The sequence below is a fragment of the Peromyscus californicus genome, unplaced genomic scaffold (assembly GCF_007827085.1).
Source record: "Peromyscus californicus insignis strain IS unplaced genomic scaffold, ASM782708v3 Scaffold_16__1_contigs__length_79575227, whole genome shotgun sequence".
NCBI classification, from domain to species: domain Eukaryota; kingdom Metazoa; phylum Chordata; class Mammalia; order Rodentia; family Cricetidae; genus Peromyscus; species Peromyscus californicus.
The window spans coordinates 71677902-71688776 of NW_026294458.1; positions in this window are offsets into that span (position 1 = coordinate 71677902).

Below are 10875 nucleotides of genomic sequence, written 5' to 3' on the forward strand. Positions count from 1 at the left end.
CATTTACAGCAGTGACAATTGCCTTGTTGGAACCTCAGAGGTCTCCCCAACCAACAATGCATCGGGAGGTAGGTCACTGCTAACACTGGGATTTTTATTTAATAACTTATGGCTTCTGGAAACAGCTCTATCAACCCAAACAAAGTATACTTATTTGTTTTATTTTATCTTTAATTATTTTACTAATATTAGATTTCCCTATGACTTTTTCATACACCATTAGCTTGGGTTGACCCCTCTTCCCCTTTCTTGTCTATGGTCTCTCCTACCCCTGTCTAAATTTCCCAGGATCCCTCCTTAAACTTTTTATATCACATTTTTTCTCCTACCAAAACATAGCTTTTACATGTATAAAAATACCATAATGAAACTTGATATTTTATATATTCTAACCTATTTTATATATTCTAACCTAAACATTAATTTAAAAATAAGATTTGAACACTTTTTTTAGAAATATAAAAAGTGATCATGTATCTGAAACAAAAAACTGATGCTTAAGAATGGGATGGTGTATTTGGTAAATGCACAAAATGGGAACAAGCTCTTGGAAATTCACAGTTTAACACTGGAAAGTTTTAAAAATTTTATAGAAAAGCATGAAAGAAGCAGATATTTAAAAAATCATCCAAAGACTAAACAAAGAATATAAACAAGGAAAGACAAAATAATTGCCATCTATGTGTTCCTCTGGACATTTCAACATTGAATAATAGGAATTATTATTAAAAGAGAGTATAGAGAAAACATATATTAATCAAGAACAACACACAAAAAAAATCTGAAGAAATTCATCTCCAGATTGGAGATGAACTCTGACTTTTCTGAACAAATAATGAAGAACAGATTCACAGCAAGGAAAGCCATGATAAGAGCTGGCATAGGAAAATATTCTAATTTTGGAGGGATAGAGAATGGGTGGGGACAGGGGAAGACCACAAATAGAGGATTTGGAACCAGAAAGTATTTGTTTCTTAGCAGCAATAACAAAGTCAGAAAAGCAACAAAAGAATACTTTTGAAACTATGACAAAATGCCTTATGCATGGAATTTTTATACCTAGCCATCAAGTGTAGATGAAAAATAAAGTTATTTGCAGATATTTTGGGCCTTCGTTTATTAATATTTTCCACCCAAACGAGGAAATATTTTTAAAGAAGTAAAGAATCTACAATGATAAAAATTAAAGGTAATCCTAGGGGAACACAGGAAGGTGGCAGGTTTAAGTCCAGAAATAAGCCAGGAGAGGCATGTCTGAGGCAAAAAATGGAATTTACATGCTGGTATTCAAAGGAATTTACATTGTGGCAGAGGCAATGATTCATGGTTAAGTACACAGAAAATTAAGCACATAGAACAAATAAAGCTATTATTAAGTCTAGGAAAGTGAAAACCGAGAAGAAAAAAGTAATTGTGGTCATCTGTGTGGTTCAGATGCAATTGGCATTTACATGGTCAAATAAAACAACTTCTGAACAGTGATCTGACCAAGTGTTTTTGCATAACTACATTAGAAAGCTGAGAAGGCAGAGGAAGTATGGGAGAGAATCTTGAGGGAGAGAATATAGTATAAAAGCATCCAAAGTTAAGCAATCAAGAAATTCATGCTATTTAAAAATGCAGGTGCAAATACCAAAAGAAGCATCTAAAAAAATTTAGAAGTTGCTTTGGTATCTTCAGCTGTGATGGAATATTATAGTCTGGGTAATTTATACACAAATGTATTTCTCATAGTTCCTTAGTGCTGGAAGCACCAGTGTTAAGAGGCCAGCCTCTGGTGAGGCTCTTCTCTAAGTGTTAAACATGGCAGAGGACATTTCATGGTCAGGGCTGGGAGCATGAGAGACCAGAGGAGGCTGAGAAGGCTGCACTTGCTCTATAGAACCCATCATGATGACCCACTCCCTTCCATGGCAATGTCCTTAATGTGTTGTATTATTTACTCTTCTGTTGATGTGATGAAACACCAGGACCAAAAGCATCCTGAGGAAGGAAGGGTTTATTTTGACTTATTGGTTCCTCAGCTGTGGGAAAAGCATAGTATGGCAGCAGCAGAGAGCTGACTATGTTTTCATTTGCACACAGCAGCCGAGCAAGAAGGACTAGGAAGCAAGGCAAGGTTATAAATCCTCAGCTCCCTCTCCCCGGGACAAACTTCCTCCACTGAGATCCACCTACCAAGGTATTACAACCTCCCTAGACACCACACTGGGGACCAAGTGTTCAAATAAGGAATGTTTCTCATCCAAGCCACCACATCCATTGTGAGGATGGAGCCTCGTGACCTGCTCCCCCCTAGAAAGTCTGCCTCTTTATACTGTTACAGTGAAATTAGATTTCAACTTGTGTTTTGGAGGGGACATTGGAAGCTCAGTAGAGGTCTTGGCCTTGGAGCAGCTGAAATTAAATAGGACATGAGAGGACCGTTGTGTTGGTACAAGCCTTTTAATATCGTTTGGCTTTCTAAACTAGGTACATGTATTTATTTAATAGAAACCTAGATTAAATTATTTTAAACTCCATTACTTTAACAACTTGGCCTGCCAAACAAGCTATATAACAAACCAAGGTATACCCAGTGGCTTGAGACTCTCTCCCTTGCAATAAGCAGTTTGCAGAGAACAAATGCTGCTCACTGCCGGAACCCGTTCTGAACGATGTGACCTCTTTTTCAACCCTGATGAAATGGAGCCACTAAATAAAAGTCAAATCCAGTTACACTCAAAATGCAAGTGATGTGTAAACAAAATACATGTAAGCCCCAGGTAATGGCCCGGTTATCCCCGCAGAATTTATTGTAGCAGCATCCGAGAATACTACAAAATTTATGAGCATTGCTCTCATCCTGCTGACCTTACTGAAGGGCGATTTACCAGCCTCTATAGTGCTTTCTGGTTAGGGTTTTTAATGGTCTGTCTTTACAATAACAGAGGCAATAGCTTATTAGACGGCTTTTATCCCACGTCTAAAATGGTGGATATGTAGAAAACAGGAAGATTATCAAATAAGCAAGAGACCAGAAGGGATTGAATGAACAACCTACAGTGATAAAGACAAAACGCCAGTCAGATGAGTGACACATGATGACACCTTAGAGTGATGGGGACCAAAGAGAGCTGCCATCATGTTACATGCCAAATGGTACAGAGTTTGAGTTTTCACAGGACCAACCCACTCATTCCTAATGACATGCCAGGCTCAATTCTAGGAACTGTACCCATGTATATGACCTCAGCTCATCCTCACAGGAAACTCCAGGACAAGTTTTCACTTCCCCATTTTTTTTAAAATTTTATTTGTAACTTTTTATTGATTCTTTATGGATTTCACATCATGTATCTCAAGTCCATTCATCTCCCCATCTCTTCGTATCTACCCTCTGCCCTTGCAACCCCACCCCCCAAGAAGAAAAGAAGAGAAAAGAAAAAAAAGTTGTCATGGAAGCTGTAGTGTGACACAGTGAGTCACACAGTGTTCCCTTTAGTCCATACATCTTTACTTGCAAGTGTTCATTGAAGTGAGTCATTGGTCTGGTTCGAGGCCTCTGACTTCTGCTACACTACTGATAATGAGCCCTCACTGGGGCTCCTCTTGTGTATCCTGTTGTTGCCCTGTGTCATGGATATCCTGAAGCTTTGGGTCTGCAGGGCCAGCCCCTTCACATGCTCCAGCAGATGACAGGGGAGGCAGATGCTGGGGTGGGCCAACCCACAGTCCTAGTTCTGGACCTGAGTGATAGCTGGGTGGGTCAGCCCACCAGCTCTCCCTCATCCTCACCACCAGGGTGAGCTCTCCAGCACTGCCCTGGCTTGCTCACCCTGTGCAGCAAGCAGCAAAGGGCAGGGCCGGTTCTTCTGCTCTCAGACCCTTGGGGCCTGCTTACTTACACCTACACCACCAGGGCCAGCTCTACTGTGTTGCCTAGGCAAGGTGCCAGGGCCACTCTAAGGAGTGCTGCAGCTGGTGAGGGGTAGGGCTGGTTCTTCTGCTCTCATGACCCAGGGGTCAGCTCTCCCACCTGCTGCAGATGGTGAGGGGGGACATCTCTTCCTCACTCATGCCACCCTCACAGTGTGGTAGATGAGGGGCAAGGCCAGATCTCCTGCTCTCATGTTCTCAGGGCAGGCTCATGGGTACTCCCATCACTGATAGGGTCAGCTCTACTGTGCTGCCCAGGAGAGGTGCAGGGCCTGCTCTCCCGAGTGCTGCAGCCAGTGAGGGCAGGGCCAGCTCTCCGGCCCTCATGACCTCAGGGCCGGATCTCCCACCTGCCAGGGGTGGTGAGGGGTGGGTGGTTGGTGGAAGGGCCTCTCTCTCTCACCCACGCCACCAGATGGCAGTTGGTGGAGGTGCCGGTAAGCCAGCCCTGAGAGTGTGGGAGTAGAAGAGCTGGCCCTGCTCCCTGTCATCTGCCATATGGTGGCATGGGCGAAGGAAAGATGCTGTTGCCCCTCTCCACCTGCGGCAGGCAGGAGAGCTGACCCTGCCCTTCACTAACTGCAGCACTGGGGAGAGCAGGCCCTGCCCTTTGCCTGGGCGGCACAGTAGAGCTGACCCTGTTGATGGGGGTGCAGGTGAGCCAGCCCCGAGGACGTGAACAGGGGACACCTGGCCCTGCCCTTCATTTCCCCATTTTATAAGAAAGTGTATCATGGGCCCCCCGCCATACACTCACCAAGTGATAGGGGAAGCTCTAGAATCTGTAGTCACAGTACTTCATGTCTACAGAAAATGCTCAAGGGATATGGCCCCGGGGACTAACTGGACACGTTTAGCTGGTGTGGACTTGCTAGGACAGGGAAGAAGGGGTGTTCAGTGGAGAATGAGAGCGTGGAGGATGAAAACTGCCTGGAGCCTACGGACTAAGAGTGAAGACACACCTCACAGCCCTCAGCTGTGTGAGAATAGGCCACCCATGTCCTCTAAGATGCTGGTCTGGGTGGACACAGAACCAGCTGAAGGCAGGGGGGTCTCAGGCATAATTGAGTGTGGACCAGTGATCAGAGCTGTATTGGGTACTTTTGGGGGTTAACAGGGCTGCCCACCTGTGCTCTCTGGAGTGAAGGAAGGGCAGGAAGACCAAGCAAATGAAAACAGAGCCTGATCCAGGAGAACCACAGAGAACTGGGAGAACCCAAGGAGGCTCTACTTGACTGAGTAACAGAACCAGTCCTAACCAATGAATATGTCCTTCCCAAATTAACAGACTGCCACCTAACCCCTAATGTGATGGGGTAATTGTGGGATGGGGACAGGGTATTGCTGTGGGATGTTCTGTATGGCAAATGTGTTGCTAATTAGTCAATAAATAAAACACTGATTGGCCGTTGGCTAGGCAGGAAGTGTAGGCGGGGCAAGGAGGAGAATAAAGCTGGGAAGTGGAAGGCTGAGTCAGAGAGACACTGCCAGCCGCCACGATGAGAAACAGCATGTGAAGATACCGGTAAGCCACGAGCCACGTGGCAAGGTATAGATTAATAGAAATGGGTTAATTTAAGCTGTAAGAACAGTTAGTAAGAAGCCTGCCATGGTCATACAGTTTGTAAGCAAAATAAGCCTCTGTGTTTACTTGGTTGGGTTTGAAAGGCTGTGGGACTGGCAGGTGAGAGAGATTTGTCCTGACTGTGGGCCAGGCAGGAAAACTCTACCTACAAATGGCGTCCAACGTGGTGGCAAGAGTTTCCACCTAAAAACTGAGAAAAAAAGATTCTAAAATGGAGCTAAAAACAGCTTCCTAATTGTCTCTCTCAAATGAGCGGCAGCTGCCTGTTTGAGCTACTAGGTGGGTTCCTAGAGTGCGTGCTCGACCTGCAGTATGGCGGGAATGAGGCCTCTGCAAGTGGCACATTAAGCTACATGGTGGATTTAGCCTTTGCTAGTGCAAAACAAAAAAGGGTTTCTGGGCTACTTGCTGCTTGGATAAAAGCATAGACCCACGATAACTCCCAGAGCTGGCGGTAAACCACTGCCATGTTGGGAAGCTGAGGTGGGCGGAGCCAGCAGCCACAGCTGCTGCAGTTTAAAGCAAGAGATTCACAATAAGACAGATTCAGATGTAATAGTTTGCAATGTGTGTAAAAGATACGTAGGCTTGAAAGAGACAAAAAAGATGATATATAGAGTTATAGAAACAAATACATAGTTTTAAAAAATAAAGTCTTTAAAGAGACAGTAAAGGTAGTATAAAAAATAAGCCACGTAAAAATGGATATTACACAGAGAATCTGCATTGTGTTGTCTTTGGGACTTTTAACTGCAGAAAAATATTTGATTGTAAAAGCTGTTGAGTTATGCCAAAATGTATATTTTAAAGGTACCTTGACTTCAAAATTTGGATATAAGGATATGTTACTTTGGAAAGGAGACTCTGCTTTTGTTTCCACAGAAAGCCAGAGGCTATGGATTTGTTCCAGATTAAGACACATCAGGTTTGACCAGCCAAGACCCCCTGAAAGGTCTCCGATGACACCATGGCCCAGATGATCCAACATCCAGAATGGTTTGAAGGCAACTGGCTCAGACGATACACCCTCATGGACTTTTCCATGATCCTAAAATTTTCTTTGTATCCCCATAAGATACAGCGCCCCCCTCCAGCAGGAAGTAGTAAGAGAAGCAACGCCCAAATTCCCAAATTATATGTAATTTTACTTTGTTAAGGTTAAAACCTTCCTTTTTGAAAAAAAAAAAAAAGGGGGAAGTGCTGTGGGATGTTCTGTATGGCAAATGTGTTGCTAATTAGTCAATAAATAAAACACTGATTGGCCGTTGGCTAGGCAGGAAGTGTAGGCGGGGCAAGGAGGAGAATAAAGCTGGGAAGTGGAAGGCTGAGTCAGAGAGACACTGCCAGCCGCCACGATGAGAAACAGCATGTGAAGATACCGGTAAGCCACGAGCCACGTGGCAAGGTATAGATTAATAGAAATGGGTTAATTTAAGCTGTAAGAACAGTTAGTAAGAAGCCTGCCATGGTCATACAGTTTGTAAGCAAAATAAGCCTCTGTGTTTACTTGGTTGGGTTTGAAAGGCTGTGGGACTGGCAGGTGAGAGAGATTTGTCCTGACTGTGGGCCAGGCAGGAAAACTCTACCTACAGGGTATCTTAGAGATGGGAGCAGGTTATGAGGGCAGGACCTGTAAGAATAATTCTGGTGGCCTTTTCCAGAGCCTCTACACCAAGCTTTAGTCCTACTCAACAAGAGTACGGACATCTATGAGCCAAGAACTGGCCCTCACCAGACACCATATCTTCTGGGCCTTGCTTCGTCTTCCCACCTTCAAGAGCATGAGAAGCACATTTCTGCCACTCCCAACTAACCTACTACATGTTATCTTGTTACAGCTAAGGAGGACTAAGGTCCAAGAAAACTGAGAAGGGACAATGGGCAAGGAAACATTTTCCATATAGCTATTCGGGCCCAGGGTTGACAGTTTCTGGGTTCTCTTTCATAACATCAGGGTCCTGTGGCCTCCTTCAACCTCTGAAAGAAGCAGGGCAGATGCAATACAAAAAAAAATGTCCCTAGGGCCTGGGGAGACGTCTCAGTTAGTAAAGCATTTGCCAAACACGCGTGAGGACTCAGATGGTTCAAATGGTGGATTTAGGTTTCCAGTGTTACAGCGTGGCAGACATTCAGTATTGCAGTGTGGACTGGTGGGACCTTTAAGAGGTGATCATGTCGTATCATGAACCCTCACAATGGATTAACATCATGATCACAAGAGCACACTCGTTGTCAGAACAAATATGGTCCTCGCTTGCTCTCACTGGCTCCCTTGCCTTTCTGCCTGTCACCGTGGCATAACACAGCAAGAAAGCCCTGTGCTAGGTATTGGCTCCTTAACCTTCAGCTTTCCGGCCTCCACAACTATGAAAAATAACTGTGTAGCTGGAGTTTTCCTGCCTGGCCCACAGTCAGGGCAAATCTCTCTCACCTGCCAGTCCCACAGCCGTCAGACCCGACCAAGTAAACACAGAGACTTGTATTGGTTTCAAACTGTATGGCCATGGCAGGCTTCTTGCTAACTGTTCTTTCAGCTTAAATTAATCCATTTTTATAAATCTATACCTTGCCACATGGCTCGTGGCTTACCGGCATCTTCACATGCTGTTTCTCATCGTGGCGGCTGGCAGTGTCTCTCTGACTCAGCCTTCCACTTCCCAGCTTTATTCTCCTCTTTGCCCCGCCTACACTTCCTGCCTAGCCAATGGCCAATCAGTGTTTTATTTATTGACTAATTAGCAACACATTTGCCATGCAGAACATCCCACAGCACTTCCCTTTTTTTTTTTTTTTTCCAGAAAGGAAGGTTTCAACCTTAACAAAGTAAAATTACATATAATTTGGGAATTTGGGCGTAGCTTCTCTTACTACTTCCTGCTGGAGGGGGGCGCTGTATCTTATGGGGATACAAAGAAAATTTTAGAATTATAGAATAGTCCATGAGGGTGTATCATCTGAGCCAGTTGCCTTCAAATCATTCTGGATGTTGGATCATCTGGGCCATGGTGTCATCTGGGCCATGGTGTCATTGGAGACCTTTCAGGGGGTCTTGGCTGGTCAAACCTGATGTATCTTAATCTTGAACAAATCCATAGCCTCTGGCTTTCTGTGGGAATAAAAGCAGAGTCTCCTTTCCAAAGTAACATATCCTTATATCCAAATTTTGAAGTCAAGGTACCTTTAAAATATACATTTTGGCATAACTCAACAGCTTTTACAATCAAATGTTTTTCTGCAGTTAAAAGTCCCAAAGACAACACAATGCAGATTCTCTGTGTAATATCCATTTTTACGTGGCTTATTTTTTATACGACCTTTACTGTCTCTTTAAAGACTTTATTTTTTAAAACTATGTATTTATTTCTATAACTCTATATATCATCTTTTTTGTCTCTTTTAAGCCTACGTATATTTTACACATATTGTAAACTATTACATCTGAATCTGTCTTATTGTGAATCTATTGCCTTAAACTGCAGCAGCTGTAGCTGCTGGCTCCACCCACCTTAGCTTCCCAACATGGCATTTTCCACCAGCTCTGGGAGCTATCGTGGGTCTCTATGCTTTTATCCAAGCAGCGTGTAGCCCAGAAACCTCTTTTTTTTTGTTTTGTACCTGCAAAGGCTAAATCCACCATGCAGCTTAATGTGCCACTTGCAAAGGCCTCATTCCCGCCAAACTGCAGGTTGAGCACGCACTCTAGGAACCCACCAGTAGCTCAAACAGGCAGCTGCCGCTCATTTGAGAGAGACAATTAGGAAGCTGTTTTTAGCTCCGTTTTAGAATCTTTTTTTTCTCAGTTTTTAGGTGGAAACTCTTGCCACCACGTTGGACGCCATTTGTAGCTGGAGTTTTCCTGCCTGGCCCACAGTCAGGGCAAATCTCTCTCACCTGCCAGTCCCACAGCCGTCAGACCCGACCAAGTAAACACAGAGACTTGTATTGGTTTCAAACTGTATGGCCATGGCAGGCTTCTTGCTAACTGTTCTTTCAGCTTAAATTAATCCATTTTTATAAATCTATACCTTGCCACATGGCTCGTGGCTTACCGGCATCTTCACATGCTGTTTCTCATCGTGGCGGCTGGCAGTGTCTCTCTGACTCAGCCTTCCACTTCCCAGCTTTATTCTCCTCTTTGCCCCGCCTACACTTCCTGCCTAGCCAATGGCCAATCAGTGTTTTATTTATTGACTAATTAGCAACACATTTGCCATGCAGAACATCCCACAGCATAACTGTATGTTAGCTGGGCAGAGTTGGACAGGCCACCTAGCTCTTGGAAGCCTGAGGCAAGACAGTTGTACCTTTGAGACCAGCCTGGGCTGCATAGTGAGACCCTCTCGAGTAATAAGTAAGTAAATAAATCTCTTCATAGATTACCCAGTCTATTCCAGTAACACAGGAGAGCTAAGACATCCGGATTAACTCTTCCAAAAATGTGCATCTTGCCCTGAGCCCCAGCACCCAACACTCCCTCTAGATGATCCGAGGCTTATGTGTCACACTGAATCCTTTTTCCTAAACAGGTCCCTCTAAGGACACAGACTCCATGCATTGCTTAGGGGTTGATGAGAGGCCTCACCAGAGTGGGCAGTTGGTACCAGCTCCACCAGGGCTCACTGGGTCACCCCTGCAGAGCCTGTCATCTTCCAGTGGGTGACAGCCTCCTCCTTGGATACAAGACGGTGTTCCAGCTTGGGGAATCTGATGACACGGCAGCACCGTGGCCTCATCCAGTTATTTAAAGAAAGTCACAAGTCCGGCCCAGTTTCCAAGCTGCAGAAATAGACTTTGAAATACTTCTTGGGCATCAAAGACTTCTGGCCACACCGAATCTCCTATACTTGGAGTTGGTTTGTGCTATTGCCTATTATTTAAGCTGAAGAGTAAGTCAGAATGCAAAGTCATCCACACAGGAAAGCTTGTAGGAGAGACCAAGGTCAGTTCAGACACAGACGGCCTAGGGAAGGGCAGTTAGGACAGGTCTGTCCTGATCAGGCTTCTGGAGTTTATCTGTGGGTGAGAATCACAGAAGGAAGTTGAGGCTGGGCATGTGCTGAGTGCCTGGCACACTATTCAACTTCTACAGTGTCCTACCAGCATCCTCAGCATGAACCCTCACGGGGTGCTGCATTGGGTACCATGCCCAACACTCGGCACAGAGGAACTCAGTTAATGTCAGTGACCGTGCCAAGAGATGTCATTGTTGATCCCATGTCACAGAAAAGGAAACCAAGGCTCAGAGAGGTTGCATGACTAGCCCAAGGTCTCACAGATAGTTGCCCATGGAGTCAGGTTTGACCACTATATAGATAAGAAAACTGAGAAAGATTTTGCTAACAAAACTGAACTAAAACTCCTCCTAAACTGAG